This window comes from Xenopus laevis, chromosome 9_10S (assembly GCF_017654675.1).
Source record: "Xenopus laevis strain J_2021 chromosome 9_10S, Xenopus_laevis_v10.1, whole genome shotgun sequence".
In the NCBI taxonomy this organism is placed as follows: domain Eukaryota; kingdom Metazoa; phylum Chordata; class Amphibia; order Anura; family Pipidae; genus Xenopus; species Xenopus laevis.
The window spans coordinates 90,774,835-90,794,942 of NC_054388.1; the positions used below are offsets into that span (position 1 = coordinate 90,774,835).

General features: G+C 39.3%; 1 protein-coding gene across 4 annotated transcripts in view; it reads left to right on the forward strand.

Annotated features, from left to right (window-relative positions):
* ttyh3.S (tweety family member 3 S homeolog) overlaps positions 1-20,108 on the forward strand; it is a 94,184-nt gene that overhangs the window by 10,897 nt on the left and 63,179 nt on the right. The window contains exon 2 of one of the 4 annotated variants that reach the window (XM_041577748.1): positions 7,574-7,684. The gene's annotated coding sequence lies outside the window, so the exon portion shown is untranslated. 4 annotated transcript variants of the gene reach the window in all.

Here is a 20,108-nt window from a genome sequence, read left to right on the forward strand (position 1 = left end):
ATTTAGCGTATTCTGGCTGTGATTTAGAGCAATGGGATGCTTATAATCATTCCCTGTCTCATTAAATAACTAGTTTATTTTTAAAGGTTAGCTAAAAGCTTTTTCTAGAAAAGTGATGTTCAGGCATCCTAACTTCTACCTCCCAGTCGTCCCTTATGTAGACTTAGTCTTGCATGTGAGCAGTATATTATTTTATATATTTTAGTATGTGATCTGGGTCTCTGGCCCAGATTCTTTATGCAATTGGGTCCATAGCTGACTACTCTTTGGATATGTCTGTGTATGTGTGTCACCTTACCTCCCCCCCAAATGTCACCAAGTTGAAAGAACTGAGAAACAAGTGACCCTATTTGTGGTGTCAGAGGTAGGTCCTGAGCTGCTCAGCCCAGTGAGCGTTGCAGTTCATTAGTGTGGGATATATGTATGCATGGTATCTGGGATAATGATCATCTGTTTTCTTGGAATTCTTCCTCAGACCATAGGGATGATGTATGTGAAAGGAAATTCATGAGTCATAGCTGTGGCTTTTGTTACATTCTTTGGTGGACCTTGTTATGCCGTCCTTCCGTCCTTTACCCCCCCAGGCATGTGTGGAGTGTGTTATGGGTTTAAGATTTAATGTGTTATGGGTTTGGAGAATCTTTTGGGAAATCCAAGGTTTTGTGTATTTTTCGGTGAGTTCTCATAACTATCAGTATGATTGCAGTCTGGAAAAGTTATTTCCTGTTAAAGAAATCTCTCAAAATGTAATTTAAATGAGGAAAAAAGAAGGAACATTATGCCGCTGGATGTAACTGTTGGATGAGTGTATTGTGAAGAGCATGAAAAGAGATTCAAGGCTGCTTCAGATTCCAGGGTCTATTTATATGTGTATGCATATATTTATCTACAAGCCAGTGCAACCAGAAGCCACCTACCAGCTCAGTTTATATTACGTTTATCAATAGAATTACTGTCCAAAATATTCAAAGAAACGAATAATATTAAAAAAAAAAAACATGCCTTCTGATGTCATTTACATGTCACCAAGGATATTGAATATTAGTAATAATAGGTCCAAGGTTCAGGTTTACACTTGGTCCTTACATGTTCCTGGACTACAACACAGGAGTGATGTAGTTCAGCAACATCTGTGGACCAACGGTAATGAGGCATGGTTTAATGTATGGGCTCTGTGATCTCGAATTTAGATTTCTGATTTCTGAGCAGTATTCAAAGCTGGCCATAGATGTTGAGATTTTTAAAAGATCTGATCATCATCGTGAGACCACGATTATCTCGGAACGATCGTACGAATTGTCCATCAACTAAAAAGACCAATTTGCCAGGAAAACAAAGGGTAGCTGCCTGCTTGGCCCTGCAAACAGAGTAGTGATGTCATTTTATCACATGACTCACTAATACTTGTGTATTATCATTAATAAAGTAACCCTTGTTGGAAAATGAGGATATTAGAAGTAACCTCGGAGTTCCATGACCTGTATAAAAGCACTCTTCTGCCTTGTGCTTTTATATGTTCATGGAACTCCTCGGTGGCTTATTATATTCTTATATTTTACAATAGGAGGTACTTTATTCACTATATTACCGGATCCCAGGGGACTTTTTCTGCTTCACTTCTTCATTTCTGTAAATATCTCTTCACATGTTCGCCTCATATACGCAAAGCAAATAAAACCAGAGGTTCTGGGTGATGGATTATGAATTCTTTAGCATGGCCTAAGATGGGTCTTTTTCACACTGCTTTCTTGGTACATGTGGAGTCATGAAAGTTGCCATACAGGGGCAGAATTAAGATGCTGATTCGCGTCCTTTCAACCAATTTGGCAACTTATCTGATGGGCCCACCCAACACATACCTGGCCAGAAATCAGCCAGATATTGATTGGGCAGGTTTGATTTTCCAGACGGTTTGAAGACTGCATTGGCTAATTGATGAAGTCCTTGTTCCGACAGCTTCTAATCCTGCCTTTGTATTTTGATTGTATGGCCTTCTGGCCAACGATCGGTTTAAAAGAACACTAACACCAAAAAAGAAACCATCCAATTTGCTTAGTTTATATTAGTGATTGTTATCTGACATGGCTATTTGCATCAGAGCCCAAGGTACACAACTGTGCAACATTAGAATGTTTCATTGCTGCAAATTAAGTGTTTTTTTAACACCAAATGCAGGCTCATTAGTTTAACGTGTTTTTCCTCTATGTAGGATCTTCTTTTATGACCATATGCAAAATCAAAAATTTTACACTTAAATCTATTGGCTAGTGGCTCTGTACATTTTGAAGCCTGTAAAGCACTGTTTGTACAGAGATGCAGAATACTGATAGACAGCCCTGCACAAGGCTTCCAGGGCTAGATCCAGGACAGAAAGCTGCATGTGAATGTTCTGCATGAAAGGATGGTTACTGATGCTGAAAAGATGAATGAGGTCAGGGAGCCAAGATGTGCACTCGGTGAAGAAGAGAAGAGGAGGAATGGACCTACCAGCTACTGTGTGTCATGTTAGACAGAGATATAGGAGAAGGAGACGGAGCATAAACATGTACACTTAAGTGGGCCATTAAAAGCTGCAGACTGAGTCGGCAGCTTAGTGACCCGTGCTTGGCCCTCCGATGGGCTTCCTCGATTGATATCTGGCAGAGAGTTGACCAGATGTCAATCGGGCAGGGGTAAAAATCCCGCCGGATTGCAGACCACTTTGATTCGTTGATTCGGCCCCGTGATCTAACCTCCCCTACTCCTGCATTATGATCCGATTGATTGGGTCATCCTATCGCCCACCGTGAAGGTGGGCATATTAAGGAGAGATCCGCTCATTTGGCGAAATTGCCAAACAAGTGGATCTCTGTGTATGGCCACCTTTAGGGATGTGAATTTAATCCCACAAGTCAGGTTTTCAGAGGCTACTAAAGTGGATAAAGTCACAGAAATCTTGTTTATTATTTATCATTGATTTTATCCAAAGTATTTTATGATTAAACCTTGCATAATGCATGCATTTGTGAATTTTTCACTGCTTATAGGGTTTTTCTTGCCTGTAGAAATCATTGATTTGTCCCCTTTTTAAAGATGCTCATTCTTGGCTGCCAATTGCACCCTGTATGTTTGACACCTAACCCCCTTGCTCTGATCTGAGCGTTGGTAAGTGCAGAGTGTGTGGCAGGCAGCAGCAGCCCCAGAAGCACCACTGGATTTGTAATTGGGGCTCATTCAGATATTGATTGAGTAGACATTCTTATTGATGAGTGTTTTGGCATGTATGATCAGCTTAAGGCTTTTGTTAACTGATTTCTAAACATGCATGCTGTGAGGCTAGTTTGGCTTTAGGATGTGCACAGACCAAAGGAACAGAATAGTGCTTATAATAAGATTCTTTATCTTTATGCTTTCTTTTTCGTTATGGTCTAATTGGTTGTCACTCTGGCAGGAATTCAGTGTCAAGACTACTCAAGACAGAAAATAAGTTTAGAAATCTATCCCTCACTGACCCTCAAGCTTGATTTTTCAATGTATCTAAGAGACCAGCTAGGCCTATTTCCCAGATATCACCCTAACAGGCCTTTAGGTTGACAAATTTAAGAGATGAACCAGCGCTAACCAGCTTGAGAATAGATAACACAAGAACAAATCGCCTAATATAGTGTAGTAATTCCAGGCTCTATTGCACACCTTTATGTGAATTCACAATTATTAGGGGAAAGTGCTTTTTTCCCTTCACCTCTTGGGTTTGTATACCCTTTACCAATCCTCTTAAACAGTGACACCTTCTAGGGTTTGAGATCGGGTACTCTCAAACATTTAGATTTCTGCAAGCCTTGATATATTTTTCTTTCTTCAATGTTCAGCCACCAGCAGTTCTAAAAGATTCACTCAAAATAGTGTAAAACCCTTTAAATTTAGGGGTGGGGAGGGAAATTACGTGACTTTTTGTCACAAAACAAGGAAGTAAAAAATGTTTTCCACTTCCCACCCCTAATTTGCATATGCAAATTAGGATTCGATTCCGTATTCGGCCAAATCTTTTGCAAAGGATTCGGGGGTTCGACCGAATCCAAAATAATGGATTAGGTGCATCCCTAATTCCGGACTTGCCGAGTCGGTCAATAATGGTTGCCGGGTTCTGACAGCGGCATACAGTCCTAGGCACACTCGAATGACGTCACAGCCTGACGTGTTTCGTCTTCTGACTTTCTCAAAGGCTTCAAAGTCTCTACTGAGCATACCCGCCTTTTCACTGTAGCGGTTTGTTGTAGGTATGCTATCTCATCTGATTACATGGGGGATTTATACACCTTTAGGGTAGGGACACACTGGGCGATTTGGGGAGATTTAGTCGCCTGGCGACTAATCGCCGCGACTTTCCACGACCAATCTTCCCCGAATGCCTCCCCTCACTCTGCGCCTGGATAAAATGAAAAATCGCCTGCGCTAATCACACGCGGCGATTTGTTTTCCGAAGTCGCCCGAAGTTTCCTCGTGAGGCAACTTCGGGCGATTTCGGAAAACGAATCGCCGGGTGTGATTAGCGCCGGCGACTTTTCATTTTATCCAGGCGCAGAGTGAGGGGAGGCATTCGGGGAGAAAAGTCGCTGCGATTAGTCGCCAGGCGACTAAATCTCCCCAAATCGCCCAGTGTGTTCCTACCCTTAACTTGAGGAAACTAAATTTGCATTATTTACATTGCCTCTTAATGTTGCAAGTATACCGTAAACCATGATCCAATACCCCTGTAAGTAATTGTAATCCCTGTATTTTGTTAATAAGGACCAAAGTAGTTTTCATTAATATATATGGATCTTACCTTTTCCTTATTGTATGAGAGAGGTTACTTCTTTTCCAGGAGGATACTATTCAGTGCAATTTGGACATATGTATGATTCTGTAAATGAGTTTGTTGAACTTACAGAAGCATTGGGTTTTTTTTTTTTCTTGAATACATTTGAAAACGATCTTGCCACTCTGTTTCAAAATGTCGTTCCTGCATTTCAGGTTATATTTGTGTAACGGAATTAGACTAATTATGTTTTTTATGTTCTGTCTTCATTGATGTCTCCATAAAAGTAAATTATGACCAATTCTTCCTACCATATGGTTGGCCGAGCTATTGATTTGGCATATATCTGGTTTTACTTTATCATAAAGGACAACTTTAACTGTCCACTGATGTGCTTGTCTAATTTTATTTAGTGAACATTGGTCTTGGGCATTAGGGGGTGGGTTTAACATACCTCAAAAAAAGGCATATTCCTACCCCTATAATAATTTGCATAGCCCAGAAATATTTTCATCCTTTTGCAGCTGAGGAGTAGCTGTCCAATAAGACAATTAGGTAACATATTGGTTTGCCTAATTAATGATGTATAATGGTTTGTGAGAATTGGGAATCTACATTTTGAATTGGATAGTTAAATGTGTAGGCAATGAATTGTCAGTATTATGTAACATTGATATGGAAATGTTTCAATGAAAAAGTGTTCAGTTTTGAGATTTTTGATGCCGTTTTCCATGGTTAGACTTCATAGACTTTTTCACAGGTCTTTTCATATGTGCCCAGACCATTGTTATTTCATGAAAGTAATCTATCAGGTGCAGTGCATTCTGATGTTGCAGAAGTAGAGATAGAGATTAGAATGGGGCTGCCTGTGGCATACACCAAATTCCTTTATTCCCTAAAGGATCATTTTATCACTGAGTCTACAATGAATAGTGCTTGGGTGATCAAAATGTGAGATTTGAGCCCATCTAAAAAAAAAAAACAAAACAAAACAAAAAAACACCCTCTTTCTATTGATTCCTATGACATTTTTAGAAGGGCATTAATCAAAAGGTAAAAATTAAAGTTTACATATTATGTATAAAACAAGAATGTACCAGTGCATTAAACTATTTAAGATATAGAAGCAGTTTACTTTAAAAGTTGTGTTTCTGGTTACTAGATTTCTGCAAAAACCCTTTAGTCCCACCCATCTGTTCTACTTCCTGGTGCCTCCTTTCCCAGGCTGTGCAGGGGAGCCGGCAGCACTCACACTGCAATGTAGGATAGGAACCAATCAGCAGCTAGACTGACCTGATAGGGAACTGAACCCTGTCTTTGCTTGTGTGACTGCAGGGCTGTGATTGGCTGTCCCCCTCCTACTATGCTTCTGGCATGGACTGTTAGGACACGCCTGCCCCTCATTTGAAACACAGGCAGGGACCAGAGAACGTCTATGGGGAACTCAAAAAAAGGGGCCATTTTTGAAGACAATGTTACAACCAAAATTAAAACAAGCACCATGTAAAAAACATAAGAACTACATTTATCCGACTGTTGGATGAAAACGCTGCAAAAAACAGCGTGCATCGTTTTCATCCGACAGGCGGATAAATGTAGTTCTTACCTGCGATTTCTCCTTCACTTCCTGTACATCCGACACGTCACATGCGTTTCATTGCATGGCGACGTGTTGGCTCGAGCCGCACCTTGGAGTTTTACCCTTAATCACAGAACGTAATGAAAATAATACTTAATCGATCGATTGAACGATTTCCAAAAAAAAAAACTTCAACTTCTAAAAACGTAGCCAAATGTTGGCTATAGGTTCTAGGAGGTCCCCATAGGCTAACATAGCAATTCGACTAGTTTCATTTTCGAATGGTCGAATATTCAAAGTTTTTCCAATTCGAACCGGTAAATTTTTGGCCTATTCGATCTTCGAAGTACCTAAAAATTACTTTGAAATTCGAAGTTTTTGAATTTGAAAATTCACTTCAAATTCACTTCGACCCTTAGTAAATGTGCCCCCTAAGGGTAGGACTACACGTATGTTTTCGGCGAGATCCGACGTGCTGCAACAAAACTCCTGCGAAATAAAAGGTAAGAGATAGAAATGTCGGATGAAGTTGCAGCGTTGATCCGACATGACTGTCGGATGCAGACAGCGTGCAGCATGCGTTTTGTCACAGCACGTGGGATCGCGCCGAAAACGTCAGTGCAGTCGTACCCTTAAAAATGACTTTTTAAAATATACATTAAAATATTAAATATACATTAAAAGTTACCTATAGGTCATGTTGATTGTTTTTTGCTGAGAGGTTTATTTTTGTAAGTAATTGTTAGTTGAAGTTCCCCAACCTGACTGTCCCATCATAGCCAGTTAGAGTTTCTAATGCTAACGGACTCCTACTGCACAAATATGGCAGCCCCCTCGTAGACGAACACAGGGAGTCAGATAGGTAATGAAAGAGCATTGGGCAAATACTTTATGGAAAAATGATAAGTAGCATATAAGAGGTTACATTTCTGGTGTCAGTATCTCTTTAAGCCTTTTCCATCTTATCATCTTGTTGTTTGCTCCATTTCCTAACTCACATTTAGTTTTTTCCTTTTTTTTTTATTTTAAATGGGTCAGAACTGAACATCTTTCAGTAAGATCAATACAGCATTAACTGATTTGTCTGATGCTTCAACAGTTATCCTGATTTAAGCCATTGCCCGTAATAGGTCTTGAAGGTTGGCTGCCATTCTCTTTCATTCAGTGCTGAAATAATTACAGACTAACTAAACACTGTTTTTCATCTTTTCTTTTAGCTGATATTTAAATGCTAAATATTGAACTAACAGATGTGGTCATCACCCCCAACAAGGTTTTTAAACCTGTGTGATCAATATTAGAGAGATTTTCAGCCACATATTGGGCAGGTAGGTCTATCGAAGTGCCTTAGTTTAAAGGGGTTGTTCAACGTTGAGTTAACTTTTAGTATGATGTACTATTGCATGCAATTGGTTTTCATTTATTACTATTTGTGGTTTTGTTATCTAGCTTTTATTTAGCAGTTCTCCAGTTTAGCAATCTAAAATGACCCTAGCAACTCAATTCATTGGTATGAATTAGAGACTGGTGTATGAATAAGAGCGGTTACATTCTACTCACAGCCATGGATCAACCGCAATTGTAGTGAACGACTTCTTTATTTCCTTCCATTTAAAAGACCATAACAATATGGCATAGGGTGCAGAGTAAAAAGTTCACACGCAGCTGATGCGTTTCGTGACATCTAGTGGTCACTTCCTCAGAGCATAGTTGCTTTCTACAACAAGGGCAAACTTTATAGTCAACAATTTTACAAACATTTACATTTAGGGGCCCATTTACTTAGCTCGAGTGAAGGAATAGAGGAAAAAATACTTCGAATTTCGAATGGTCGAATATGGCTACTTCGACCATTGAATAGGCTACTTCGACTATTCGACCATTCGATATTCGAAGTACTGTCTCTTTAAAAAAATACTTCGACCCCCTAGTTCGCCACCTAAAACCTACCGAGGCCAATGTTAGCCTATGGGGAAGGTCCCCTTAGGCTTCCTAACAATTTTCTGATCGAAGGAAAATCGATCGATGGATTAAAATCCATCGAAACGTTCGATTAGAAGAAATGTAGTCGTTCGATCGAACGATTATTCCTTCGAACGTTCGATCGTAGGAATATCGCTAAATCCTTAGACTTCGATATTTGAAGTCGAAGGATTTACATTCGGCAGTCGAATATCGAGGGTTAATTAACCCTCGATATTCGACCCTAAGTAAATCTGCCCCTTAGAATTATACATCCTTGTTAAATCCTTACTGCTTAAAAACAAAGTGTTCTCATATTAAAATATTCAAAAACATAGTGGTGGAATGTGTTATCATAGGGGTATATAACCATATTCACCATTTTACATTAAATATCCAGAAAATATTTTATTCAATCGTGCTGGCTGTTCTGTTTCTAAAGTGAAAATCCACCAAACCTCTCTTTTGTTTAGTGCTTTCTCAATATCTCCTTTTCTCGTTCCTAGCCTCACTTGCTCTATACCCTGAAATAAAATACTTTCTTCATTCCCATTATGTTCATTCAAAACGTGCTGCGCTATTGCTGAAGACACATCTTTCCTTCCTATACATGCCACATGTTCTAAAACTCTTATCTTTCATTCTCCTAGATGTCTTTCCCACATACTGTCGTCCACGTCTACAGGAAGCCAGATATATAACATTAGTTGTCTTACAGTTCACATAGGTTCTACATGATATTTGTTTCAAGATGGGGTCAGTGACCCCCATTTGAAAGCTGGAAAGAATCAGAAGAATAAGGCAAATAATTAAAAAAAATCAAAAAAAATAAGTAATGAAGGCAAATGGAAAAGTTGCTTTGAATAGGATATGCTATAACATACTAAAAGTTAACTTAAAGACGAACCACCTCTTTAATGCTATGACTAATGTAGTGAATCGACGCACACAAATGATAACAGCAACACTGGTACGGACAGACCAAATGTGAGTTTATGGGTTGCTGCTCTTTGCTTGAACTATGATATAATATATTGTCTATCCCTCAACTCAGTTAATACCTTTTACATAATTACACTATTGAGCAGGTCAGTATATCAATAAAAGTAATTTTTTCCTGATCGTATTTAATGATTCAGATAAATGTGTTGAAAGGCTGTACTTAGTGCAAACAGATGACTTTGTATCAATGCACAATGGATGTATTGATTAGATAATCAAGTTCTTTTTATGGTTCCCTAGTCAAAGGCTTCGTAATGAATATGACTGATCAGTATTCACCTGTGAATGTATTCAATCACCATTTAATCCCTGACTAAGGCAGAGTCTGCTTTTGAAAATGCTGGTGCTTCAGAGGATGTATGTCTAGTTTCTATTCATTTCATTAAAACGAAACTATAAGTTAAGTGAATAAAACCACAAATTTGCAGCCCAGACCACCTGCATATGTTTCAGTTCTGTTGTGAAAAGTGTAATTACATTATTTTTCACTTCACTTCAGGTTCTTATTTTTTTGCCATTTTAAAAAGTGCTCAGGATGTAATGTTCTAAATTTATTCTTAACGGCATTAAAGAGAATACAATAAATAATTGGGTCAATCATTGGGCCAAGACCACAAACGTAATAATTTTAGTTAACCGTGTCCTACTAGTGTTTATAAGTGTATAGTGGCCAGATGATCCCAAATAATATCCATGTATTATGGATATTGGTTAGTTCATCAATCAGTTTGAAAATACGATGTGTTGATGCATCTGGAAGTGTTCGTTGCGTTATTAGATGAGAAAGTGGAGTCACAATTCATTCTGGCTGTTGGCAACAGTGTGCAGTACTATGTATGGAGCTGATTGAGTGGATAACGTGTGGCTGGCCCTTGGTTGCTGGCTGACAGTATTAAAGCAGACATTTAAGGGCCAGCAACACATTGTATCCACCTGGTCAGTTCACAGGATGAACAGACATATACAGTGAGAAAAACCATACACATTATGGTACTCATTCCGCCTGAATTAATTGTGGCTCCTCTTGACTTTCTCATTGTGTTTTGTATGAAAACACATGGGGTCAGACTGGGCCGGCGGGGCACCTGGAGAAAACCCAATGGGTCCTAGACCCGCTCCCTACTTGAAGCACTGTCCTAAGCTCTCCATCCCTTGCTGCCTTGACCTTCCTCTCTGGCCTCAGTTGCTGCTGAGTGAAGGAATAGGTAAGTGCGGGGTGTGTTGCCGCGGAGGGGCTTGCGGCTCGGATTGGGGGCAGGGGGGGTTGCAGCTGAGATGGGGGGGACGGATGGGGTTGCAGCTGTGATGGGGAGACCAGAGGGTGCTTTGTCCCCTAGTCTGACACTAAAAACTCATTCTCTTCTCACACTATTTTGGAAAGTTTGCACACAGTTCTAATAACTGCATACAAAAGATAATTAGAGGGTCCTTGGTAAGGATTGTAAATTGATGAATGGAGTTTACTATTCAAATTTAATGACTATACAGCATGTGTATTTTGCCGCACTTAACATAGAGATTCAACCATTGGCCATTGTATGACCAGCTTAGGTGCTAATTCGTAACTTAGTTTTCAGCTTGTCATGTTTAATTATTACAAACAAACAAAGTTGAGGGCATTGCATCATGATAACTCCATATGCACATGCTAGAACAATCTCCTGTGTTTGCTCCAAACCTATAAACTGGTAACATAAAATGTTTTTACAGTGGTTATCTCCTGATGAGATCTGTTATGTCTGATAAAGGGAATACCCATGATAAAAACCTTTTCATGTTACCACTTTATAGGCTTGGAGCAATTATAGGACACTTTTTCAGCAGATGTACACATAGAAAATCCAACCAAATGTGTTAATGAGTATCCTACAGAAGGATTCCACCACAATAAAGCTGGCCATAGACGCAAAGATCCGATCATATGAATCCTCTATTTGCGTGATTTTCGGACCGTGTGTGGAGAGTCCCGACATTTTTCATCCCCGTCGATCGGCTGCCGATAATTTCTCTGCATGTATTGCCAATCTGACGATTTTCAGTGGGAGACTGTCACCAGCTTTTGTCGGACATAACTTTTGTTCGATTGCTGTCAGGACCAGAACATCAGCTGATCTGTTCTTTTACTACTTTATTTGATCTGAATGGTTAGTGGCAGGTCGGGAGATGTCGAAGTCCGATCATTCGAGGATTCGAACGATCGGATCTTTGCATCTATGGCCAGCTTACGAAAAACAGTTTTGCATAATGAAAGAGAATGTTTTATTCTAAGCATTATTTCTATATGCATTTAAGAATTCTCACAGATTTTATAGTTGTTTATCAATATAATATCCCTTTCACTAGTGACTTGTACCATTGGAAAATTGGCATCATCTCTTCTCCAACAAGGACTCCAATATACTCAATGCCTAAGAAAGTGAATCATAGATTCTTGCAGGGTTTTTGTGGAATTGTCTGGCTTTCACTTGTTTGACCATCTACGCGGTTTACTTTTCCCAGCTTTTAACTACATCAGTATAAAAAAAAGTAGAAAAATTGGTATAGTTTTTAAGCAACCATAGTTACATAATATCCATTTTAAGTTACCTGATTCATTTTGAAATTTTTTTTTTTCCCACGACAGTATCCCTTTAAAGATGAACCACCCCTTTAATGCTATGAGTAATGTAGTGAATCAGTGCACACAAATGATAGCAGCAACACTTGTACGGACAGACCAAATGTGAGTTTATGGGTTGCTGCTCTTTGCTTGAACTATGATATAATATATTGTCTATCCCTCAACTCAGTTAATACCTTTTACATAATTACACTATTGAACAGGTCAGTATATCAATAAATGTAATTTTTTCCTGATCGTATTTAATGATTCAGATAAATGTGTTGGAAGGCTGTACTTAGTGCAAACAGATGACTTTGTATCTATGCACAATGGATGGAAGTTACCTGCTTACCAGTGCTATCCTTGAAAGGAAGCATAGATCGAAAGATAGATTCAGTTTTAGAGGACTCCATGGTAGTTTATGGCATTGACTTGCAGGGACCATTTCTCCACCCCCTTAGGCTGGAAGTCATTCAACTCCATCCTGCCTTTGTTTCAGGTTTTTAAGTCATAGATTATGGTGTCCCACTTTGAGGGACACCAGACTTTGAGACCCAGAATCCATATCTTCACAGTGGAACAAGGTGAGGCAGGGGCTGAATGACTATGCCAGGCCAATATGTGGCTGGAAAATGGTCCCTGCAGACTATCATGGTTTTCAGTCTGAGGAATAATTTATGTCTGTGTTATAAAAATATAGATATATATATATATATCCAATCCCTAATCGAAATAGAACATTCTCAAGAGAAGCTGGTAGACTATGCACTTCAGCATACAACTTGGCACAACTCCGAGTAGAGCTCTTGCTCTAAACTGCTGCAAAATGTTTACTACTGTGGCATTAGCCTAACCTAGGTATTTTAATATACAGGGTATCGTCTGTATAGAGAACCCCCACCAGGAAATTTGGAGATTTACTAGAAAGGAATTACAGTCATATGATTGCCAGGAAATACATTTCTCGTGTAATCCCAAACTATAAACTACTCTAACCATTTCATTTTAATCCCACTATGCATTTTACGTAAGAAATAAAACCTGGCCGGATAGAGTGGGAGGGAGTGAGAGTTCATAACACAACTTTCCTTTTAGCCGCTCTGTAACCAGTTAAACTACTGTATTACACTTTATGAGCTGAGCTGATAAGAGGTTTAGAATGAATTTTCCTATCAAGTGCTGTGGATTCTTCTCTGAGTACAGGGGGTGGAATTCTCCAGGTAAAACATCTGCAAAATAACACGGGGGGGATGCCATTCCGTGATCTTCCCACAGCATATAGTGTAATAGCTTTCAATTCTGATAAAATGTCTATTGCCGTAGTTTATACAGCCCTATGGGTAATCCCTGAAATGTAATAAATAAACTGTAATAAGGTTGGCATGCAGTTATAATCAAGAACAGGTGCCCTATGTTTGTATATAAAAATGTTGGGAATTCGAGGTCATACTGAGAATGAAATGCCCGTTCACCATTGATTGCAACCCTGCTTCTATGTAAGATAAGAAAGAGCAGAAGTGAATCAACAGAGAAATCCTCATGATTTGGGCCTGCAAGTGCTTGGTCTGCTTTGCCTCCTTTGCTTAATACTATTCATTATCTATTATTTATATAGCCCAGACACATTTGCACAAAGATTGATAAAGACTGCACATCATTAACATGATACCCCAGTAGAATTTACAATCTAAGGCCTCTATCACATTCACTCAGAGTAGGGTTAGTTTTATTATGTGCCAATGAATCTTTCTATTTCCTCTGTAGTAAAATGGGAAAGCCAAAGTTTCCTGATTCAGAGGCATCATGTTTTATCAGTGTGCGCCTTTGTTTGGATTCTTGGCTGGCTTCTTCATGGCCGTTTGGAAACCTCATTAATTAACCTCATTACTCTGAGAACTGTAACGTATTGCATATGTCTGGAACTATTCTTTTTTTTAAAGGTATAAAATGCTACTCTGCTTTATACATCCTGTAAGTGCCTGTATAATTCATTTCTTTAATGCAGGAAGCTTAAAATCTTTAAATTGGAATTTAGGAAATATTGTAAAATGCTTTAAAAGTATCACTCACTAAAGTATCACTCACTTTGTTTGCTGTACTGCTTCTCATGTTCTTTAAGAAACATATTTCATAAAGGATACCTGCAGCCACAATCTTAATTTTGGTTAAAAACTGAAACAATTGGGTGTACATAGAAGATTGCTTAAAGGGGACCCGTCACCCAAAAAAATTATACAAAATCCTATTTTATCACATTAGTCAAGCATTATGAACTTTAATTACACTATATAAATTACTTGAATCTTGTTTCCTTTAGTCTGGGAATTCATAATTACATCAAGCAGGCAGGAGCCATTTTGTGGACACTGATATTAAAGGAGAAGGAAAGGATTTACATGAAAATCCCTTTAATATAATTACCATACTTCTGCCTCCCAAACAGCTATAGCAGTTCTTCTGGATGAGCATTATTTATCCAGCTTGCTGTCTTGAAAGTAAGCCCTCTCTTAAATAGATTGCAGTTGCCATTTTCAAGCTGCTGACATCACTTCCGCCCGTGTCTCCTACACTGTAAACTGCAGCTTTAGGGAGAGGGGCTGTGCAGGACTGTCTTGAAAAAACAGAGGAGAGTTCCGATTGGACAATGGGATTAAGTGGGCGGGGCTAACGAGGGCAAGACTTTCAGCACGTACAGGCTGAATATGCTAATGAAGAAAAAAAAAAAACGGCAGCAGCAGCTCAGCAGTGAGGTGCGCATGTGTTTGCCCGGGGAAATCTCTGTTGGAGGAGAAAGGAAGCAGCTCTGGATTGAAACAGGTACTTAATAGCAGGACCTGACTTTGCCATTACAAAGGCAAACTAAGCAACATTACATTGAGCTGGGGGAATATGTTAGAGACTATATTAAGGCTGAGATTTTTAGGGAATGTTGTTTAGAGACTTTCCTTCTCCTTTAAGGCAAGCCTTGGAGGACCCAATGTCTTTCCCCATGCCCTGGCTACACAATGAAATGGTTAAGAGAACGGGGGAATGTGGGGAGAGCAGTTACATCTAGGAAGTGCTGAATGAATAGTGAAAGTAATTGTCTGCCCCGCCTCTGCCTAAGGCATAGAGGAGGGGCAGGCAATATTTGATTGACAGCTGAGATTTTTAACTGAGCTTACAACAGCTATGAATGCTTTAACAAAAATAGAAATTGGATTTCATGTTCAATTTGAAAAGGACTTTTATTATACCGATTTTTGTGTCTGAGTGACAGGTCCACTTTAAAGATTTGGATTATCTGATTGACCCTTGGACCAAAGACTAGATTACACGGGGGGGGGGGGGGGGAGCCAGCAGCTGCAGACCACATCCCTATCCTTTTAATTGTCAAGTCTTTATATTGAATATCTAAAAGAACATGGGTTTGATTGTTCAGAAAGGCGAATGTGTTGGACCCACACACAGGCTAGAGTCTTGCAATGGTTGACTACTGACAAAATAAGTCTTGGGTGGAAAGCAGCAATGTAGGTTTAGGGCTTTAGCACATGGGCAGATTCGGGGAGACTTAGTCGACTGCGACTAATCGCCTCTTTTTCGGGGGCGACAATCTCCCCGAACTGCCTTCCCCCTGCTTTCCGCCAGCTGAAATGAAAAATCACCTGCGGCAATGCACTTGCGGCGCTTCGATTTCCGAAGTTGCCTCACGTGGAATCTTCGGGCGACTTCGGAAATCGAAGCGCCGCGAGTGCATTGCCGCAGGTGATTTTCCATTTTGGCAGGGGGAAGGCAGTTTGTGAAGATTGTCGCCCCGAAGAAGGGGCAATTAGCCGTCAGACGACTAACTCTCCCCAAATATGCCCATGTGCTAAAGCCCTTAAGCTCCCCATAGACTCGACGATTCTTCTTGCCGAACGATCGATTTTAGCGAAGTCCGACCAATCTTTCGAAATTATCGTGCAGTTACGATTTTTCGGCCGACATCTGTCAGGATATTGATCGGCCAGGTCAAAAAATCTTTGTTGGTCCCAGTGCAATCTATCTATGTTTGCAGGGCCAAGCAGGCAGCTCCCCTTTGTTTTCCTGGCAAATTGGTATTTTTAGTTGATGGTAAATTCGTACGATCCTACGATCGTTCCGAGAAAATCGTGGTCTCACGATGACGATCGGATCTTTTAAAAATCTCAACATCTATGGCCAGCTTTACACTGCTTTTCAGATGGAACCACATCCTCCTGGTTTATGATTTCATTTCATTTAGTTGCAGCATTTCTGTTGGTCCACAGACTTTAAATGAGAGAATCCTTGCTGTGAGGTCTAAATCAGAAATAACTTTGGGAATGGATATTGCATTCCAATATCTTACAAAGATGTTCAACGCAGAATTTGCAAGGAGGAAGTTAGAATAGCCGTACTTCCCCTTTCTACAAATAAGTTGATCTGTGCAGTTTTACTTCCTTTGGCTGCACGGCTACATGGTCCGTAATGATCTGATTATTTTTTTCTCTATTTTTCCCCTTTACTATATGCTGTGTTGTACACAGAAGTTACTACTGTCTATGCATAATACATGCATTAATAAGGACATGCCGTCTACTTTGTTTGAAATTAATAGCCTGAGTTTTTGTACAGCATTTCTATTGGTAATATTTACCCTATACTTCATTTCTCTTTCTTTTCCATTGTTCCATTGTGTAATGCCACCACATGTAACCAATGCCCTCCCATGTGCTTTTTATTTTATAACATTGTGTTAGGGTACCACATCCAACCAAATGCACTCTTGTGTGTCCTTTATTTCTCTTTCTTTTCCTTTATGCTCTTTCACACTCGTCCATTAAAGATACTGAGATACTTTCTATTATCTTTTGAGCAGGGTTTGTCCAGCATTCTCCTTTTCCAAATTCAAAAAGAGAATTTCAAGTCTCCTTAAGTAATGCATGATGAGGGCAGGCTCAAAAGAGCAATCTATATTCAATCTTGCTTTTCTTCTAAGGAAATTAGCATTGTTGGCACTAGAGGAAATCCAAAATGTGTATAAACTATTGTTTCACACATTGGCAGCAAAACAATGTACACATTAGTGCCTTTATTTCCTCTTTCTGCTGAAAAGCGCCAGATTTTATATTTTTTCTTTTTTTGGCATACAGGAATAGATGAATTCTTCAATACAAACATTTGTAGCATTTTGAATAGTGTCTAATTTTAGTCTTGGGGGCTACTGAGGAATTTACTTAATTTCAAATCTAGTGGAGTTTCTCTCATTAATATTTATTATAGAACACTGGGGGTCATGTCTGATCACTACTGCTGTTTAGGTCTTGGATTACATTCTGAGCAGATTTATACAAAAAATGGAGTTGTGTGAACACTCCAAGGCTAAGTAAAAATAAGGACAATGCAAGTCATCCGGCTAAATTAGCTACAAATAGGGTTGCCACCTTTTCCGAAAAAAAATTCCGGCCTTTCTATATATTCGCCTTTTTCCCCTATTAATAACATTGGGATCAGCCATCATTTTTACCGACCAGGCCGGTAAAATACCGGCCAGGTGACAACCCTAGCAAAAGAAAGGGAAACATTCCCTGGTCCCCTGTTTCATTAGTAATATAATATCTGTGCCAATGCATGTGTTTTCAAAAACATGTTTTGTTTTTTTTTGGTTACAACATTATGCTAATGAAATTGTGAAGCCACCGTCCCCACATCAAGGTGAAACTGACCACACGTGGCTAGAATAGTCCTATGGCCCCTAACTGCTGAGCAGGGAAACAATCATACTTATGAACAGCAGAGGGAGCCCCCGCCTTACTTCCCAGTCATGCAGAACTCAAGCAGCTTTGTTTATGACGATCCCTAAGCAGCCCAGACCACACTGAGCATGTGCACAGTCTTAGTCTTGCTAAGATGTTTAACAAAGCTACAAGATGGTGACCCCCTGTAGTCAACTTTGAAAGCATAAATCATTTTTTTGATTAGGCTTTGTGTTGCATTAAGTTCATGTTTATATTTAGTATACAAAATACAGCATTTCTAGCCTTATTCTATTTTAGACTTTACATGCCGTTTAAAGAGGTTGTTCACCTTCCAAACACTTTTTTCAATTTCAGATTGTTCCCCAGAAATAAAGACTTTCCATTATTTATTTTTTACTGTGTTTTCAAAATCTGTTTAAAGTTGAATTGTTCATGTCTCTGGTGTTTGAGTCTGGCAGCTCAATAATTCTAATGAAGACTCTAAACCGTTACAATTTTGCAGCATTAACTTGATACATCTCTCAGCAGCATCTGTGGAATATTAGCAACTATTGTATCAATTCTAACAGCTGCCTGTAATGAAACCCAGGGATTCTGCTCAGCAGGGACAAAGATAAGAAATGCATACTTGGGGCAGATTTATCAAAGGTCGAGGTGAAATTTCAAATGAAAAAAATTGAAATTCTGAGCTATTTTTTGTGTACTTTGACTAGGGAATAGTCCAAATTTGAATATTGAAATTTATCATGTACTGTCTCTTTAAAAATTCAACTTCAACCATTCAACATCTAAAACCTGCCGAATTGCTGTTTTAGCCTATGGGGGGCCTCCTACAACCTATTTAAAGTCAATTGGTTGACTTTGAAAAATCGTGTGCTATTCCTTCGATTCGTACGATTAGAATTGGGCCGAATACGGACCTACTCGATCAAAAACTGACCTATTAGACCAAAAAAAAAAAACCTTCGACTTAATTTCGGTTTTTTTCAGTTCGAAATTTGACCCTTGATAAATATGCCCCTAAATGTATCCATTTAGAACAGTTTACAGGGACTGCGACCTTCCCCCCCTCCCAGAGCAGAAGAAAATCATAGGAACGGCATTATTATTTTATTTGCACACAGATTGTAGAGATGAGGACTAGCGCGTTCATTATGCAGTAAACGCTTCATTAATACAAGTGATAAATATATAATAGTAACGAGAAGGAACGTTTATCTTAAAGTGGTTATTTTATTCAGCAGCTCTCCAGCTGCAGTTTCAGCAGTCTGGTTGCTAGGGACCAAATTACCTTAGCAACCATGCACTGATTTCGATAAGAGACTGGAATATGAAAATGAGAGGGCCAGAATAGATAGATGAGTAATAAAAACTTGCAATCGCAATAAATAATAGCCTTACAGAGCATTTGTTTTTACATGGGGTCAGTGACCCCCATTAAAAAGCTGGAAAGAGGCAGAAGAAGAAGACAAATAATTTAAAAAGTATAGACAATTAATAATGAAGACTAATTGAAATGTTGCTTAGAATTGGCCATTCTATAACATACAAAAAGTTAACTGAAAGGTGAACCACCATCAGCCTGTTGAATTCCACAGACTGATTTCAGCCCCTATCCCTGGCAGTATCCTTTCTCTTCTATTTGCGTCCAGAACAGTTGTTTCTGCTCTGGCGATAACACACTCGGGGGATTTCGGCAAAGAAACGTGAGCACAATGGTTCCAGGCGCTAACGAAGGAGGCTACTGCCCATGGTTGGTGCTGAGATCGAACCCACGTGGCTTTAGCCTTAAAGGAACAGTAACACCAAAAAATGTAAGTGTTTTAAAGTAATGAAAATATCATGTAGTGTTGCCCTGCACTGGTAAAACTGATGTGTTTGCTTCAGAAACACTACTATAGTTCATATAAACAAGCTGAGGTTGTCGCCCCCGAAGAAGAGGTGATTTGTCGCTGGGACGACTAATCTCCCCGGATCTGCTCGTGTGGACTGATCCTTACCAGTGCAGGGCAATGCTGCATTATATTTTTATTCCTTTAAAACACATTTTTTGATGTTGCTGTTCCTTTAACAAGTAACCAATATTTACCTAACTATAAAGGTTACGTTTTTAAAGTCAATTTAAATTGTACTGTTTAAGCTTATTGCAGTTGTATGCATTTTCAAGTGATTGGACATTTTGAGTGTTTTAGCAGAGGCACTTCTCGGTATTGTCTATGGCAGGGTATTTTCTGGTGTTTTGTAGCCAGGACAAATCGCGGCATCAAGTAGCACCATGTGTCATTTGCCTTACGTGATCTAAGGATGAGAGACATATCTTTTGACGTAACCATGTTTCAGAGTTGAGTGTTTATATAGACCAAAGAACTTGTATAAACCAAGCATGTACAGTATGTAATAGTGCCTGGGTGGTTAATATTAGTGTGTAATAAGCATTTCCTTTGGAAT